Source organism: Pipistrellus hanaki (genome assembly GCF_964339955.1).
Source record: "Pipistrellus hanaki genome assembly, chromosome: 17".
In the NCBI taxonomy this organism is placed as follows: Eukaryota; Metazoa; Chordata; class Mammalia; order Chiroptera; family Vespertilionidae; genus Pipistrellus; species Pipistrellus hanaki.
Window position 1 is genome coordinate 24,803,479 of NC_140519.1, and position 17,207 is coordinate 24,820,685.

The 17,207-nt window shown below is 46.5% G+C and overlaps 1 protein-coding gene across 2 annotated transcripts in view; it reads right to left on the bottom strand.

Annotated features, from left to right (window-relative positions):
* Positions 1–17,207, bottom strand: part of LYN (LYN proto-oncogene, Src family tyrosine kinase) — a 100,564-nt gene that overhangs the window by 70,151 nt on the left and 13,206 nt on the right. The gene's annotated exons all lie outside the window — the stretch shown is intronic.

Genomic DNA, 17,207 nt, shown 5'->3' on the forward strand with positions numbered 1-17,207 from the left:
AGCTGTTTCGGGCCTGGCTGCTCCGGGCCTGGCCTCTGTTGCTCTGGTTCGTTCCACAACCAGCTGCTCCGGGTCTGGTCACTGCCGCTCCCGACCTAGTTGCTCTGGACTTGGCTGTTGCTGCTACAGGCCTGGCCGCACCCGACCCGGCTGCTCTGGGCCCGGTTGCTCCGGTCCCGGCCGCTCCGGGCCTGGCCGCTCCCAGCCTGTCAGCCGCTGCTCCGGGCCTGGCCGCACCAAACCCAGCTGCTCCGGGCCTGGCCGCTCCCAGCCCGGCAGCTGCTGCTCCGGGCCTGGCCGCTCCCAGCCTGGCAGCCACTGATCCGGGCCTGGCCGCACCAGACCCGGCTGCTCCGGGCCTGGCCGCTCCCAGCCTGGCAGCCGCTGCTCCGGGCCTGGCCGCACCAGACCCGGCTGCTCCGGGCCTGGCCGCTCCCAGCCTGGCAGCCACTGATCCGGGCCTGGCCGCACCAGACCCGGCTGCTCCGGGCCTGGCCGCTCCCAGCCTGGCAGCCGCTGCTCCGGGCCTGGCCGCACCAGACCCGGCTGCTCCGGGCCTGGCCGCTCCCAGCCTGGCAGCCGCTGCTCCGGGCCTGGCCACACCAGACCCGGCTGCTCCGGGCCTGGCCGCTCCCAGCCTGGCAGCTGCTGCTCCGGGCCTGGCCGCTCCCAGCCTGGCAGCCGCTGCTCCTGGCCTGGCCGCACCAGACCCGGCTGCTCCGGGCCTGGCCGCTCCCAGCCTGGCAGCTGCTGCTCCGGGCCTGGCCGCTCCCAGCCTGGCAGCCGCTGCTCCGGGCCTGGCCGCACCAGACCCGGCTGCTCCGGGCCTGGCCGCTCCCAGCCTGGCAGCCGCTGCTCCGGGCCTGGCCGCTCCCAGCCTGGCAGCCGCTGCTCCGGGCCTGGCCGCACCAGACCTGGCTGCTCCGGGCCTGGCCGCTCCCAGCCTGGCAGCTGTTGCTCTGGGCCTGGCCGCTCCCAGCCTGGCAGCCGCTGCTCCGGGCCTGGCCACACCAGACCCGGCTGCTCCGGGCCTGGCCACACCAGACCCGGCTGCTCCGGGCCTGGCTGCTCCCAGCCTGGCAGCTGCTGCTCCGGGCCTGGCCGCTCCCAGCCTGGCAGCTGTTTCTCTGGGCCTGGCCGCTCCCAGCCTGGCAGCCGCTGCTCCAGGCCTGACCACACCAGACCCAGCTGCTCCGGGCCTGGCCGCTCCCAGCCTGGCAGCCACTGCTCCGGGCCTGGCCGCACCCGACCCAGCTGCTCCGAGCCTGGCCGCTCCCAGCCTGGATGCTCCGTGCTTGGCTACTGCTGTTCTGGGCCTGGCTGCTCCCAACCCGGCTGCTCTGGGCCCGGCTTCTCCGGGCCCAGCCACTCCGTGTCTGTGTGTTCCTGGACTGGCCACCCTGGGCTTGGCCGCCTCTGCCTCAGGCCTGGCTGCCACTGCCCCAGGTCTGGCTGCTCCAGTGCTGGCCGTTGATGGTCTTGTTCTGGCTGCTGCTGCTCTGGGGCCTGGCCACTGCTGCTCCGGGCCCAGCTGCCACTGCCTTGTGCCTGGCCACTCTAGGCCTGGTCGCCGCTGTTCCAACATTCTGTCCCTTTTTTCTCTTTTTTTTTTTTTTTCTTTTTTTAAAAAACAAAACAAAACGCATTTATGTTGTAATGTTGGCTGGTGTGTTGAGTTCTGACTTAGTCTTTGATTTTTCAAGATCTTCTTTGTATTCTTTCTTAAGTAATTTTACTATCATTTGCTCTCACTTGATTTCTTCACATTGAGAACTTCTTTGGTTTCTTCCTCCTTGTCCTGGGAGCTCAGCAGGTTGGCCTGTGGCACCCCTTTGTTCTCCGCGGGCTCCCGCGCTGCTCCAGCCTGTTGCCGGGGTCGGAGCCGCCCAGGAAGCAGCCCCCCGTCCTTGGCTCCGTTGCCCATGCTCAGCAGTCGAAGGCTCAGGGGCACCCCCCCCCCCCCCCGGGGGCCCCGTCACCCGGCTCCTTGCTGGCGCCCGGCTGGCCGGTGTCCGGCAGGGGCTCCTGCTCCTCGTCGCGTTCCTCCAGTCTGGAGCTTTCTTTCTCCCTCCCACTAGGGGAGTCCAGGATCAGAGTCAACAGACTGTCCTCTGCGCACAGTGTGCGCGACTCCGGGGGCTCGGCCTTTCGCCACGCTCCCAGGACTCCACCTCACAGCTCCGTCTCCCCCTGCCCGAGCCTGGGTCCCCAGGGACTGGCCCAGACCTGGAGTTCGGGGAGGTCTGGACTGAGGCTCAGAGCTACCGCCGGAGGCTTTGTTTCTTCCGGCTAGGGTAATCCAGCATCAGAGTCAACATTCAGTTCTCTGCGCGCCATGTGCGCGCGACTCCGGGGGCCCCGCATTTCGCCGTCCCCCGGGATTGTCTCCCCCTGCCGGAACCTGGGTCCCCAGGGTCTGGCCCATAACTTGGGGCTCAGCGCTGCTGGTTCGGGGGTTCAACCCAGGCTGAGGGTTCTATTTCCTTCCTGCTAGGGAACGCCGGGCAGCACCCAGCCCTCTCCTCCTCTCCGGCTGCGACCTCTCCGCGCGCGCGTGCGTGCGAGCGCGCCGCATGTCTCCGTACCTTAGGCTTTTTTTCAGCTCCTCTGATTTTCCTTCTGGTTTTCTCCCTCCTTCCTATTGTAGAGTTTTCAGTCAGTCGACTACCTGTAGCTCTGGGCAATGTCCACTCTACATTTTAGTTGTATTCCCTTGAAATTGTTGTGAGCTGCTGCGGCTAGGTGTATACCCGAGCAGCCATCTTGGATTCTCTCTCAAAGTAAGTTTTAATGGACTGGAGTAAGAAGCATCATCATCTTTAATCCATGTTGAACTTGCTTTCCAATTCAAACGTTGCCCTGATAATAGCTGATAAAAACTAACATCTACTTAACACTTTCTATGTACTGTCAAGCACTGTAGATAGACTGTTTCATTCAATCCTTACAACAGTTCTTCAGTTACCATATCATCCCCATTTAACAGATGAGAAAGTTGAGGCTTAGAGAGGTAAGGCAACGTCTCCAGGGTGACAGAGGCTGTGCACAATGGAGCCAGAGTTGGGCTGCATGCTCTGGGGTCAGCACCCTTTGCAGCTCGGGAGTATTGGGGTAGACAAGAGTGCCCACTTCAGCCTGAACAGTGAAAGTGAGGACCACGGTCCACCAATACCCACTCCAGACTGGCTCCACACTGTGAGTGGGGAGTGACCTGCCTTCACAGGCCGACAGGTAGAGGATTTCTCAGTGGGTGGGTGAGCTGTTGGGACAGAGAAACAGGACCACAGGGGTGAGACTAAAAGGAGAGTGCAGGAGTAAGGATGGCTTGTGTCCGTTTCTCACCCAACAGCAGCAATCCCATTATCGTGTCCTGTGGCTGGGACAAGCTGGTCAAGGTGAGCTTGGCGCCAGGGTGTAGGGTCTTTGCCAGCTGGAATGTGGAGGTTGAGGGCAGCACTGGGCAGATATACACATCAGTGCAGGAAATGTTACATGTCCCCTCTTAATGCTTTACAGACAAACACCATCAAAATGTTTGAGCCGAAGAATCCATAAGAGGTCATCTAGGCCAGCAGCCTCAACATCTCCTGGGAACAGACTTGAGATGTGAATTCTCAGGCCCCACCCAAACCTGCAGAATCACACTTTCTGCAGTGGAGCCAGCAATTCTGGGTTCCAGAAAACTCGCCAGGGATTCCTATGCCGGCAAAAGTTGTAGAGTCGCTGAGGAACCTGTACAACCTCCTTATTTTACAGAGCAGACAGGGATGCCCGCGGTCCAGCAACACGGACACAGCGAAGTGAAAAAACAGAACCCCAGCCTTCAGAATCTTAGTCTAGAACCTCAAATCCTTCAGTGGTTGGTTCTGTTTTCACAGACATATCCATTTTCAAAAGATATGAATTTAATAAAATATATTTAAATGGGCTATTGTTAACATAATTAAATTTGCATGCCAGAGGTTTGAGGATACCTGCAATTGCAGTATGTAACGTTCACAAAAGATCAAGCAAAGAACAGTGCATGCTACGAAAGCAAGCAGCACCCACTCCTAGGGAGATGGGGCAGCCGCAAAGTGATTGCGTGAGGGCAATCACAATCAGAAGACACATTTCAAAGGGAAGAACAGATAACAACAGATAAGGCTTTAAGATGGAGTGCGGCCTCCGTCATCAACCCACGGTTAATATGATAAGCATTATAACATGGAACTTTTTCATCTAATTAACAGGCCCATTTGTACTCTTCCAGTCTAACTGGACACTATTGCATTATCCTAATTCAAAGCAGGTGAAACCTCAGGCCAATTCTAGTTTAGCCGGCCCCAAATCCCACTTGAAACCGATCCGCTGGCATCGTTCACCTTTTCTGCATTTGAAACTTGGCAAACAAAATGAGCAGGGACAGGGAGTTAAAAGGACAGCAACTTCCTTGATCGTTCTTGCTTTACCAAGTAGCAAATGTGCTGAATTGTGTTCTGTGCGGTATTTTCTCACGTCTGGGAGAGTGAGGCCGGTGGTGGGAGGAGGCACACACGCACAAAAAAAAAACAACACAGCCACCGTGGTGACTCTGCTGTCTGGATTTCCACCAAAATATTGGGACTGGAAGCCTCTGAGAAAGGTACCGGGGCGGGGGGGGGGGGGGGGGGGGGCGGGAGGAGTGGTAACGGAGTGCACTCACATGGCCAGAACCGCTGTGGTCTCACCAGGACTCTGGTCATGGCAGCTGATCAGTTTGATCCACCCACTTAATCACAACCGAACGCTAAAGGAACTGCCCACGGCTCACACTAGCGAAGAGAAACAGTCCCTCCTTTTCTTCCTCACTCTCACGCTAAGAGAACATTCGAATTCTAGTGTATGGGGCTGTCTCAGCATATCTATAACAATAAAGAGGTAATATGCTAGTTAGACCGGACAGCTGAACGGCTTTCCAGACGACGCCAAGGCTGCGAGGGCCGAGCCCTTGGCACAAATTTCGTGCATCGGGCCTCTAGTTTTATGATAAATAGATAACATGCTTTTAGGGGGCAGCAGGTTGTACTCCTGAGGATACATTCAGTGTCCACCCGCCATCCTCCTCAGGATTTGTGCCTGAATAATCACAATCCACCTCTCATTCCCAAGGACTTGCTTCAGGACCCTTCCACTGCCTCACCTGAGCTGCACTGAAATCTCTCTGACCTGGAACGTTACCCATCACCATTCTCTCTCTGAACATCACCATTCTCTCTCTCTCTCTCTCTCTCTCTCTCTCTCTCTCTCTCTCTGTCTTCTCCCCCTCCCCCCCCCGCCCCTCACCCCCCACTCTCCAACCAGCATGAGCTGCCCTAGTTATCTTTCCAAAAACAACAACTCTCTCTGCGCTCATTTCCTCTTTCCTCACACGATCAACTTGGCAAGTAACTCCCTTCACAATAGCCTCCCTCCCTGGTTTTATAAGCCGCTCACCTCATTCCAACCCATCCTACAGACCACGGAAACCCAACACCCTCAGCCCTTCCTCCCTCCCCCACGCAGTTGCCCTTGCTTTCTTCCTGGAATCCCCCTCCCAATAAACAGCCTCCTTCCGGTTCCAGATAACCCACTTCAAATACCATGTCCTGCGTGAAAAACTGTCCTCAATGACTGCACACCCTGCCTTCCACGCCCCCACCTGCCTCGGGCCCAGCACTGTTTGCATCTCAGTCCACTCAGTGTCGTCAGAGCCCAGGGCACTGCCAAGCCCCTTCGAAGATACTCGACAAACGTTGCTGAATTCTTTAACTAATAAAATAATTTATGTGCCATTTCTTCTCCAGCCTCTCAAAAGGCACCTTTGCTCATACCTTCAATAGAGTTAGAATTCAACAATTACTCCTTCAATCCTTTCCATCACACCTTCAATCCTTTCATCCCAGTGTTTTCCAGGTTTGCTAGTTCACAAGAATGACTGGGTATTTGTTAAAAATACAGGTTATTGGGCCCTGCACGAGGCAGACCCTGAATTAGAATCCTTATGTGAGTCACACACATTTGTAGCCAGGAATTGAGGCTGCAACCTAGGTGTATACCTTAGACCAGGAATTGAGACTCTGGCCCTTTGGTATGCCGGGTGACACTCTAACCACAGAGCAACACTGGCCAGGGCACATCCTACATTTTTATTTGCCGATTCTGGCAACCCTACCTATCCCCACGCTCTCCCACACAACTGAAACGTCATTAATTAAAACCCTCTCACAGCTTTCTTCAGAATGGGGAATAAAATGCAAGTTCTTTTCCACGGTCTTTAGGGCCTTGAGCGGAGAAGGGTGGAGACCGCCTTCTGCTTGCCTCTCCAACCCTGCCCACCCTCCGGCTGCAGCCCGGGAGCCTTCTCTGCAGACCCCCACGCTCATCGCCACCTCAGGACCTTTGCCCGTGCTGTCCCCTCTGCCGAGAACCCTCCCCCTGTCCTTGTCGCCCACATCATGAAGATCACAGCTAAGACACTGCCCTGCCCTGCAAACTGCGGCTCGCAAGTCACATGCAGCTCTTTGGCCCCTTGAGTGTGGCTCTTCCACAAAATACTACGGTCTGGGCGAGTCTATGTTGAAGAAGTGGCATTAGAAGAAGTTTAAGTTTAAAAAATTTGGCTCTCAAACAAAATTTCAATCGTTGTACTGTTGATGTTTGGCTCTGTTGACTAATGAGTTTGCCGACCACTGACTTAGTCTTATTTCCCCCAAGGCCCTTCATCCATCCTGAAGGTGTTTATCACTACACCGTATTTTTGTCCCACTGGCCATGCATGCACCATTAGAGCAAAGACTTGGCTCCTGTTCACTGTCTCCAGAAGCACCTAGAATCACACCTGGCATTTACCAGGCCCTCAATGTCTATTTGCTCATGAATGAACGAAGCGTTTCCCATCTGTAAAACGAGATTTCCTTAAATTCTAAGGCATCTTCTTCACTTGTGCATGTCCGACTTTGACAAGAATATGTTGACATCCTTCAACAACCTTGCCTGTACCCAATTCAGAATTTTTCCCAACAAGCAACGAATTCCCATTCCCATCTGTGGCACAGTGTTGCTGCCCGCCTTCTCCCTCCAGCTCAGAGCCATCAGCAGCCATGTTGGTTGGTGCGGTTATTTGAGTGTTTCATTGCATTTTAAACTTGTGATTTTAAACGCTTAGTAGAAATCCAAAAGACCAAGGTGTTGAAATAAATGGTATGAAAAGCAGAGATGCCATCAGCTGAATTCAACTGAACAAGACGGAAATCACAAGAGAGGCTGAAAGCAGGGGCTTTTGAACAGTAAGCAAAACAGTCTTTTTGATGGAAGCTGGTAGCCTTATTGTGAAGGAAATGCATAAAATTAGACTGAAAAACGGTCTAACAGGAATGTGCAATTAAAAATGGTACAACTTGTTCATCAGGAAATGGAAGCTGTTATCACATAGAACTCTATTTTTGGCTCTCAGGCTTAGGAGAGGAACAAGGGGCTGCCCTTGGAACATCTGTGAACCATCTAAAAAGCAGTAAGGCCATGTCTGTCAACAGCAACATACGATAACCCCTCCCGCTATTTCCCCATCATCCTTATTCCTTGAAATTGTGGGGTTTCTGAGGAAGAAAAGTGTGAAGTTTTGGTTTCAACTTCTCTGAGCTGCAAGGAGTGTGAAATATTTGCAGTGGTCATCCAGGCCCTTTGGTCTCCTTTAGATAGACCATTAGAAGGCGGGACAGGAAACCACAGGCACAGGAGGAAGTCAAGAGTCTAACTCACAGGGTGGGTGGTGGGGATCCATAAGCTGACTCCAGCAGGAAAGAAGAAAAGAGATACCACATGCATGTTGGATAGAAGGAGATAGTTCTAGGAAGTCCTACTAAAAGCTCCCCATTTTGGGGCTCTAAATTCTCCCATAGTTTCTTTTACCATTTTACAGATATAGTTCTAAAATTATGGGCACCTATTTTCTTTAGGAAAAACTTGGAAATGTGCCAAGCCAAGTTTGGACACAGGGACCAATTGGTGTTCAGCACGTTTTCATGAAAGCCCAACATGGATGCCAGGAAAACAAGGATGAGCAAGGCAGTCTCTGCCCTGGGGAGGATAGAGCACAGTGGGAGAAACAGGCAGGTGCTCACGGTGATGAGATGTGACCGGTGCCACAACAAAGGCAAGTTAGACAAGCTTCAGGGCCCTGAGAAAAGCAGACAGCCTGAGTGTCAGGGTTGGCTGAATTCATGTACACACAAGGTTAATGCCTCAGTCACAGATTCATTGGACCTCACCCTGTGACATTATTTTTAGTTTTGTTTTTAAAACTTTTATTTATTGATTTGAGAGAGAGAGAGGAAGTGGGGAGAGAAACATCAGTTTGTTGTTCCACTTATTTATGATTTATGCAGTCATTGGTTGCTTCTTGTGTGTGCCCTGACTGGAGATCAAACCTGCAACCTTGGTGTATTAGGATGACACTAACCAACTGAGCTACTTTGTGTTTCTACTTGAGGTAAAATGTATATGCAGTGTTCTGGAGATGGAGGGCAGTGAGGGCTGCACAACGATGGGGATGTACTTAATGCCACAGTGCACTTAAAAATGGTCAAATTGGTAAATGTCATATATATATATATATATATATATATATATATATATATATATATTGTATATATCCACAATTTAGAAAAAATGAGAAAAATAAATTTTGATTAACCACCATAAAAAATGTATAGTGTGAAATACACAGCTCGTAAATGTTGTGAGATCGGTTTTGATCTGTGTCTACACCCACATCTCCTCCTTCCAAAACAACATACAGAAAGAACATTTCTATCACCTCCACAGTCCTCTGGGTCCCTTCCTAAGCCACCCCTCCCTGCAATCACTGTTCTGAACTTCATACACATGAAATCATACAGTATGTGTTTTCATCGTCTGACTTGTTTCACTTACTATAATGTGTTGGAATTCAACCAGTTGTTGCATGTATCAGTGTCCTTTTTTTTTTTTTTGACTTGGTAGTGTCTTATTTGATGAATATATCATCCAAATGTATTAAACAACTCATCTGGTAATGAATATTGGAGACATTTCCAGGGACCTTTAAAAAGTTTATTATGAAAAAAGCTGTTACATACATCGTTGTACACATCTTTCTGTGGACATGTTTTCTTTTCTTTTTCTTTTTTTATGTGTGTAAATACCTAGGGATGGAACTGCTAAGAGATCAGGCAGATGTAAGCTGAATTTTATAAGGAACTGCTAAAGGGTTTCCTGCAGCGGTGTCTCCCCACATCCTGACCAGCATGTCAGTGTTGTCAGCCTTATTATTAGTTAATTAATTAATTAAAATCCTGACCCAAGGATATTTTTTCCATTGCTTTTCAGAGAGTGGAAGGGAAAGAGAGAGAGAGAGAGAGAGAGAGAGAGAGAGAGAGAGAGAGAGAGAGAGAGGAACTTAGATGTGAGTGAGACACATTGATTAGCTGCCTCCCATATACCCCTGAACAGGGCCGGGGGATCGAACCTGCAACTGAGGTATGTGCCCTTGTCTGGGCATCGAACCTGAGACCCTTTAGTCCTCGGACCAACACTCTTAGCTACTGATCAACTGATCAGGGCTTTTTTTTTTTTTTTTTTTTTTTTTAAATGGAGAGTGATAGCTCACTACATCACCGTGAATGATACAGAAAGAGGAAAATACCCCTCGGACAGGGTCACTGGTTTCCTCAGGGCTCGATCCCCACAGGCAGGAGGGCTCACATCTCTGAGTCAGCTGGAGTTTGAATGGGAGTTCATTTCATTTATTTCCTTAAAAAAAAAAAAAAAAAAAAAAGGCACCCTCACATACTCTTTCACAACCAATCCTGATAAGGAATTATAACAGATGGTGAAAGAGCAGCTCAATCTCATTTGCCTAGAGTTTGCAGGAAAGACCTCACCATCCCAGCCCTCTGATGAAAGAGATGCCCCATTTCTGAGCATATTAGTCAACCTGTTGTATGTAAAAAGGAGAAAACAATACTGAATGATGAGTTATGATGGAACTATGGTACTTCCTGGTTTCCTACTGCATACTCCTTTCTTTTCCATGGGTTACGTTTCAGAAGTCAACTTTCATATCATATTTTTGCTTCTGTAAATATTATCTTTTCTAAATCATTTGTTCTAAAATCTGAAAGACAAAATTAGAAATTATCTAGTCCTGAATTTGGTTACACTATAGACATAAAGAAAACAGTAATATTTACAAATTATTAGCTTTGGGGTATATTTTATGAAAAACATTATTCACTTCATACTTACCTCAGGTTTATCAATTATAACACTATTATTTTTCCTTTATTTCAAGAAACACTCCACCTTATTATTTCTAGCCACCTTTCAGAGAACAAATATTTTTATGATTGATAAAAACAATGCTACTTCATGTTGAAAACCTCAAGATCTCCATAAAGGGCAAAACCCTAAATTCTAGATAAACAAACAATAGGCAGACTAATCATAAGTAGAAAACAAATTACTTTCAAATGGGAGGGTCTCCATGAATCCCAATGTATTCAGACTGGAACTTCTAATAACAGAGAAATAAAAAGTGCAGTGAAAAACAGCTCCCTAGACCACTTATCCCCTGATCTTAAAGGTAAAACTTGGAACAGAAGAAAATTTCCAACCTGTTCTTTTCATGAAACGTGGGTACTCAATACATTAGAAGTGATTCAGTTCATTCTTCTTCTCTTGAGCTCAGGTTTAGTTTATCTTTTCTAATGTTACTCTGCATCTTGCATACAAAAGCCTAAATAATTTTCATTATTCCCCACTAGCTCACTTTGTTCTTGAAATAAATACCTAAAAAAGGGGCTTCTCTCTTCTATTTGCTCTACTGTGAAGACACCGTCCTAGTCATATAAATCAGTAAGTCCTCACTTAACATCATTAATAGGTCTTGGAAACTGCGACTTTAGGCGAGATGACATATAACGAAACTAATTTTACCCTAGGCTGATTGATCTAGTCAAGAGTTAAGTTCCTACAGCCTATTTCTGGTTATAAAAACACCACAAACTTCTAAATAAAGTCCCCAAACACTTCTAATGTTAGACACTCATATAAACTTGAGCTACACAGACATTTAAGAAAGATGAATAAGAATAAGTAATAATAATAATAATAAAATGGTTCCAATTCAGGGTCCCAGTGCCTGCGGCCAATCCCAGCAGCTCGGGGAGCAAGGCGTCAGGACGCCTTCCCTCACAGGGCCACTCACATCCACACTCACTCAGATGGGGACAATGTGGTCACCCAGATTCACCTCATGCGCACATCTTTGGGATGTGGGAGGAAACCAGGGAACCTGGAGAAAACCCACGCAGGCATGGGGAGAATGTGCATGCACCACACAGACAGTGGCCCTGGCCCAGAATCAATGTTTTATTATTATTATTATTGTTTTTTATTATTATTTATTATTATTATTATTATTATTATTATTATTATTATTATTAAATCAATGTTATGATGAAAGGATGTTACTGGAGGACCTGCCATAGAGAGTTTTTTTTTAATGATGATACATCATCTCTGACTCAGTTGGCTCTCTAACTGCCAGATTCTTTCCTGTGTCTATGCAGCAATGAATCTGTCACTTCCTGGGGTAGCACATTAACCTAAATCACAGTCCGAATGCCCCATCTGGCCTAGGTTCTTCTCACCTGTTTATTTTTGGTTGAGCCAGGAAGTGCAACTAGGTTAGGGGTGGGGAACCTTAGGCCCTTGTGCAATATAGCCAGAGAAATCATTTGGTCTGGCCCTGCCAAGGCATTAGGGGTTAGTTAATTAAATGTTTGACCAAATTAAATAAATTAATTAATTAAACGTTTGACCAAATATAGCAAGCTATTTTTTAAGTTGATAATTTTGGCCCTGGGATAGGTAATGACTTAGCACAAGCTATTCAGCTGAGACTTCTCTCCTTGCTGTATCCAGCTCAGCCTTGCAAAGATCTCCAGTGGTCAGTCTAGAATGGGCAGTGGTTCTTACTGGCCCAGCAAAAGGCCCAAATTGTCAACGGGATTTATTTAAGTGCATCCCTCCATGTTCCTTCTGAAAAGACAAAGACTTTTGATACAAGATTCCCTAGCTTTACCCCCAGCCGCACTGAAAGCAACAGTGACCTAGCACCTCTGCCTGAAGCCAAGCCTTAAGCTGCCTTATTTGGGGAAAATTAGTCCAGGAAGATCACCGGAAGCGGATCCAGTTAGGCCACGAGGTGTCCAAAAAGGACCCTGCATGAGCCCCCGAATAAGAGCAAGGGCTGGCACTGGCATTAAACAGCTCCTTTTATGTTCAAGTCAATGTCGAAACACCTCCACTTACATCAACTTGGTCAAGGCCAGAGAAAACTGGGGTTTTGTTTAGTCACCTGACACTCCAGGAGTGAAAGGAAGTAGAGGCCATCCTACTACATTTTCCTTTTTAAAGGGAAAGTTGAAATCTTATCCGTCTTTCTTTTCACTTCTTTTTAGAAAACTATCATTCAGAAATGGAAAGAACCTATGGAGACTCCAGTCATGGAGTGCCCAGTACTGAGCAAAAGGCAATGGCCTTTTCACACTGCTTTCTGGGGGTTCAGCTGGTTTACCTCAGGCATCTAAACACATTGCTGCAAATGCCAAGGAAAAGCGAGGGGGAGTGAGCTGAAGATAGCTGTGCAACTCAGCCAGTCTGTGACTACTTGCTGATGTGTTACTTATAATCTTAACTTTTCCAAGTCCAAGATCTTGTAGCAGTAATGATAAGGTAAAGAGATATCAAAAGTTACTTTTAGTCCTTTTTGTTTTGTTGGTTTTTTTGGTTTTTTTTTTACCCCTTAATTCTCAGCAGAGGATAAATTCACTGATTTTACAGAGAAAGGAAGGGAGGGAGGGAGGGAAGGAGGAAAGGAGAGAGCGGCATGTCATCGGGCAAGTCAATTAACCTTTATTTATCTGTAAAACAGAGATGATAACTGTACCAATTTCATAAGGTTCTTGTGAGCATTAAATGAGCAAAAGCTTAGCAAGCCTTTAGAATAATGAATGATACACATGTAAGTTTAATAAATGTTTGCTGCACCATATTTATTAATACTCTCCCAGGAGCAATCATATTGTCCTGTGTTTACATTTAAGTTAATGTATAACATCAACTTGATAAACTAAAGTCAAGAACTCTACCCTGCACGTATTATAACCATGATTTTTTTTTTTAAATGACCTTTTGAAGTTAAATAAAACACATCAGCTTGAGAGTCGAGCTGCCTTAGATTCCATGTACTTAGTAGCTAAAGGAGCAAACTTATTTACTATCCGAGCCCTGGTTTCCTTTATTAATAACAAGAATGTCAATAACACACCCTTGTGGCTTTTAGTACATTCACAGCATTTCTTTTTGGAGTGATGATGAAAATGCTCTCAAATTTACTTTGATGGCTGCACAACTCTGCGAATGTACTAACAACCACTGACTTATATACCCGAAATGAGAGAATTATCTGATATGTGAATTATATTTCAAGGAATTGGTCACCTAATGAAGGTCACACAGTCAATAAATGATTGCTATTTTTGATTATACTTTCTATGAAAAGTAAATTATTGCCTGATATAAAAGGGAAACACATAATAGCCGTGGTGGCATCATTAAAAAATTCCTCCATTAAGAAAGAAAACAGCTCTCCCTTCTGTGCCAAAACTAATTACTCCCTGCTCCCTTTTCTCCTTGGCCCTCCTCCATCAGTCTTTAGTCCAAAGAAAACTACTTCGGATTGGATCCATGGCTCACCATTAGCTAGTCTCCAGTAAGACCGTCTGGGTTTGAGGCCCTTGGGGCCAGAAAGCTCCGTTAGCTCCCCACGGAGACCACGCATGGAAAACTTAAGTCCTCCTGGGGTGGGTTTCTCCCTTGTCCATCGTTCACCAAACATTTTCCCCTGTTAGCAACACACTGTGCTTCTAAGCTTCAACAAGGATTTCAAAACGTAGTGCTGGATAAAGTCCAAGTGTGCATCGTAGTTCAGACTATCACAATCTTTTCAGAAATTTCCATATCTTGCACAGATTAAGTTCCCTAAAGACCACAGTGACCCTCAAATGATTACTTTAGCAAAGAGAAAAGCAAATACTAAATATTTGTTAGGCCTCTATTATGTTTCAAGTACATCCACATAAATAATCACAGCTACACTTCAAAAGACCTTCTTTTATTCATTGTCACATAAGAGAAGGCCGCAGGGAGACTAGGAGAAATTAAGTGACTTATCTCAGATTATATCCCCAACAGTGGGAATGCATACCTCCAAATGTGGAGCCAGGTCACATGACCAGGTCTCTCTGTCCATCATCCCTACACGACAGTGCCTCTCACAAAGAACAAATTTACTAAGAAGTACTGGCTCAAACGATCATATTTCACCGGATGCTTGGGAAAGCCTACAAGAAGCTATGAGCCTGTCTATTCTCTAGGTGGGGGAGCTGGGGTTCAAAGAGAACACTCCTCAAGGTAACCTCAGGAATCCAGAGCACCGCCATCACCCCAGACAGCAGGGGGCTGGGCAGCAGAATGCAGCAGGACAAAAATGCCCACAGTGTACCCACAAAATTGAAAACTCAGCTTTCTAGGATTCCCTCCCAAATAACTTCCATTCCAGTATGACTAACTCTGCCCTTTACCATTCTGGAAGATTCTTATGGAGAGGACCTTTAATTCGGTGTGTGTGTGTGTGTGTGTGTGTGTGTGTGTGTTTTCTTCTTCTTTGCAACTTTATTGTCTTCTCCTCAAACTACCAGGCTTATTTGTCACCCTTTGTGCAAACAACATGAATTATTACATATACCAAATTAAGCAAAGAAGGGTGAGAGTGGGAGGGTTAAGACCAGCATAAAGTGAAATGTTAACAGCATAGGATATATCAGTGTGGGGAAGATTCCAAGGCTCCATCTTTTTGTTTTGTTTTTAAGTATAAGATCTAAAAGAAAATAATGATTCTGAGCATCCTCCTTGATAAAAGACACAATAAAGATCTCACTTCCAACAATATTAAGCTTTATAGAAATTGCATTATAAGCCACACCTCACCTGCAAAGTTAAATTAGTAAAACTGGAAACTGTTCAGTCCGGGAAACATCAAAAGCCCTGCACAAAATATGGTCAAAAACAGTTGCCTGGAATCTATAGATAGGAAGTAGATTAGTGGCTGCCCAGGGCAAGGAGGGTGTGGGGTGGGGAGATATGGGGAATGACTGCTGATGGGTACGGCATTTCTTTTTGGAGTGATAAAATGTTCTCAAATTGACTGTAGTGCTGCACAACTCTGTGAATGTATTAAAATCCACTGAATTGTGTACCTGAGATGAGTGAATTATGATATGTGAATTATATCTCAATAAAGCCATATTGTAAAAAAGATCACATACAGTATGATTTCTATTTATATTACATTCTGGAAAAGGCAAAACTAAAGGGACAGAAAACAGATCTGTGGCTGTCAGAAGGTAGGGAGTTTTTTATTGAGAGGGAAATAGAATTGTTCTACGTCTTTATTATGATGGCAGTTAAATACATCTACATATCTATTTAAAATTATAGAAATATATAGCATATATATATATATATATATATATATATATATATATATATATATACAAAAAAAAGTTATTTCCTAAAATCAAATCTACTTTGTTTTTGTTACTCTTTTCATAAGAAACAACTGTTTACTAATCTTAAAAAGTTATTCTGATGGTCTAGAGTGCTACATCCATATACTAAAAGGATTTTAAAATAGTTTGGGGTACATGTTAAGCAGTAGGTTTTCCATTAAACTACGGGAGAAACCAAAGTAGAGGAAGCCAATACGAGAGAGAGACTGTGGGGACCACCAGTTGGACTGTTGTTAGAACTCAGGGTGCAGTCAAGGCCCCTGTAAACACCACAGGTGAAGTTAGAGGTGCGCTCAGCATCTGAAAAGCTAGTTCCTGATCTCAAGGTGTTTTTAACTCAGTAAGACTTTAAGCACAGTATCATTTATTATTGTACTGAAGAGGGGGGAGAGTACTATCTAAGATAGAATAGCGAAAACGCGACTTTCCTGAATTGATAACCTGAATTGTCACTTATGTGGCATGATAAGAGTCACATGAATCAAAACTCTAATGTACTAATGTTTGCTCCTCATCTCCTTGTCAGGAGAAAATTGGCCAGGTTTGCTATGCGGTCAACCAGAGGATACACGTGCACGTGGAGCCTGCAGAAAATGAGCTCTCCAGTCTGTGCATGGCTCTCCATCCAGTAAAGCAGACTGCAGTTATTTCCCTGAGGGGGGGGGGAGGGGGGGGAGGTACGGGGAGAGGGAATATTTACCTGGAGTGAGGGAACCTGCGGACACAGTTCTACCAAATTAGGCAAGGTTTTTATTCACTGTTTCTCCATCTATTATATAAAACTACTTTTTTTCTTAATTGCTTCAACTTACCATGCTTAAGGATTGCCTACTAATAAAAGAGAATATATTTACGCCCTGACCAGTTTGGCTGACCAGTGGATAGAGAGTCGCCCTGCAAACTGAAGGTTCGATTCTGGTCAAGGGCATGTACCTTGGTTGCGGGCACATCCCCAGGGGGAGGTGTGCAGGAGACAGCTGATCGATGTTTCTGACTCTCTATCCCTCTCCCTTCCTCTCTGTAAAAAATCAATGAAATATATTAAAAAAAGAAAAATAAAATATATTCCCTTTGCCTTCTGCAACATTTTATAAAGAATGAATCTTCCTCAGATGTGAAACCAAGACTCGGTGTCACCCAGGACTTGGGGTGAGGTATGAATGAATCCAATCAAAACAATCCAGGGGTACCTACCAAGAATGCGGAAGGAGGCAGGGACCCTCCATAGCAAGAAAAGGCAAAAGGTACTAAAGTTGAACCCAAAACAGTCCAAAGTGTGTCTTGAGTGAGATTTCTCCAAGAGCTCTCGGGGATATGACCTCACTTAATCTTTGCAACAATGAGTCAAGCACATTATTATTACTGTCTTATGGATTAGGAAAATGTGGCCAGATGAGCTTAAAGAACTGTACCTAATGCCCCCTCTCTTCTCTCCTCTCCCCTGCGGCCCCCCCCCCCCCCTCTTAGATCCCAAGACTAGTATGGCTTAAAGCCTGACCCTTCATTAGTGACCATGCATTACACTGCTCTCAG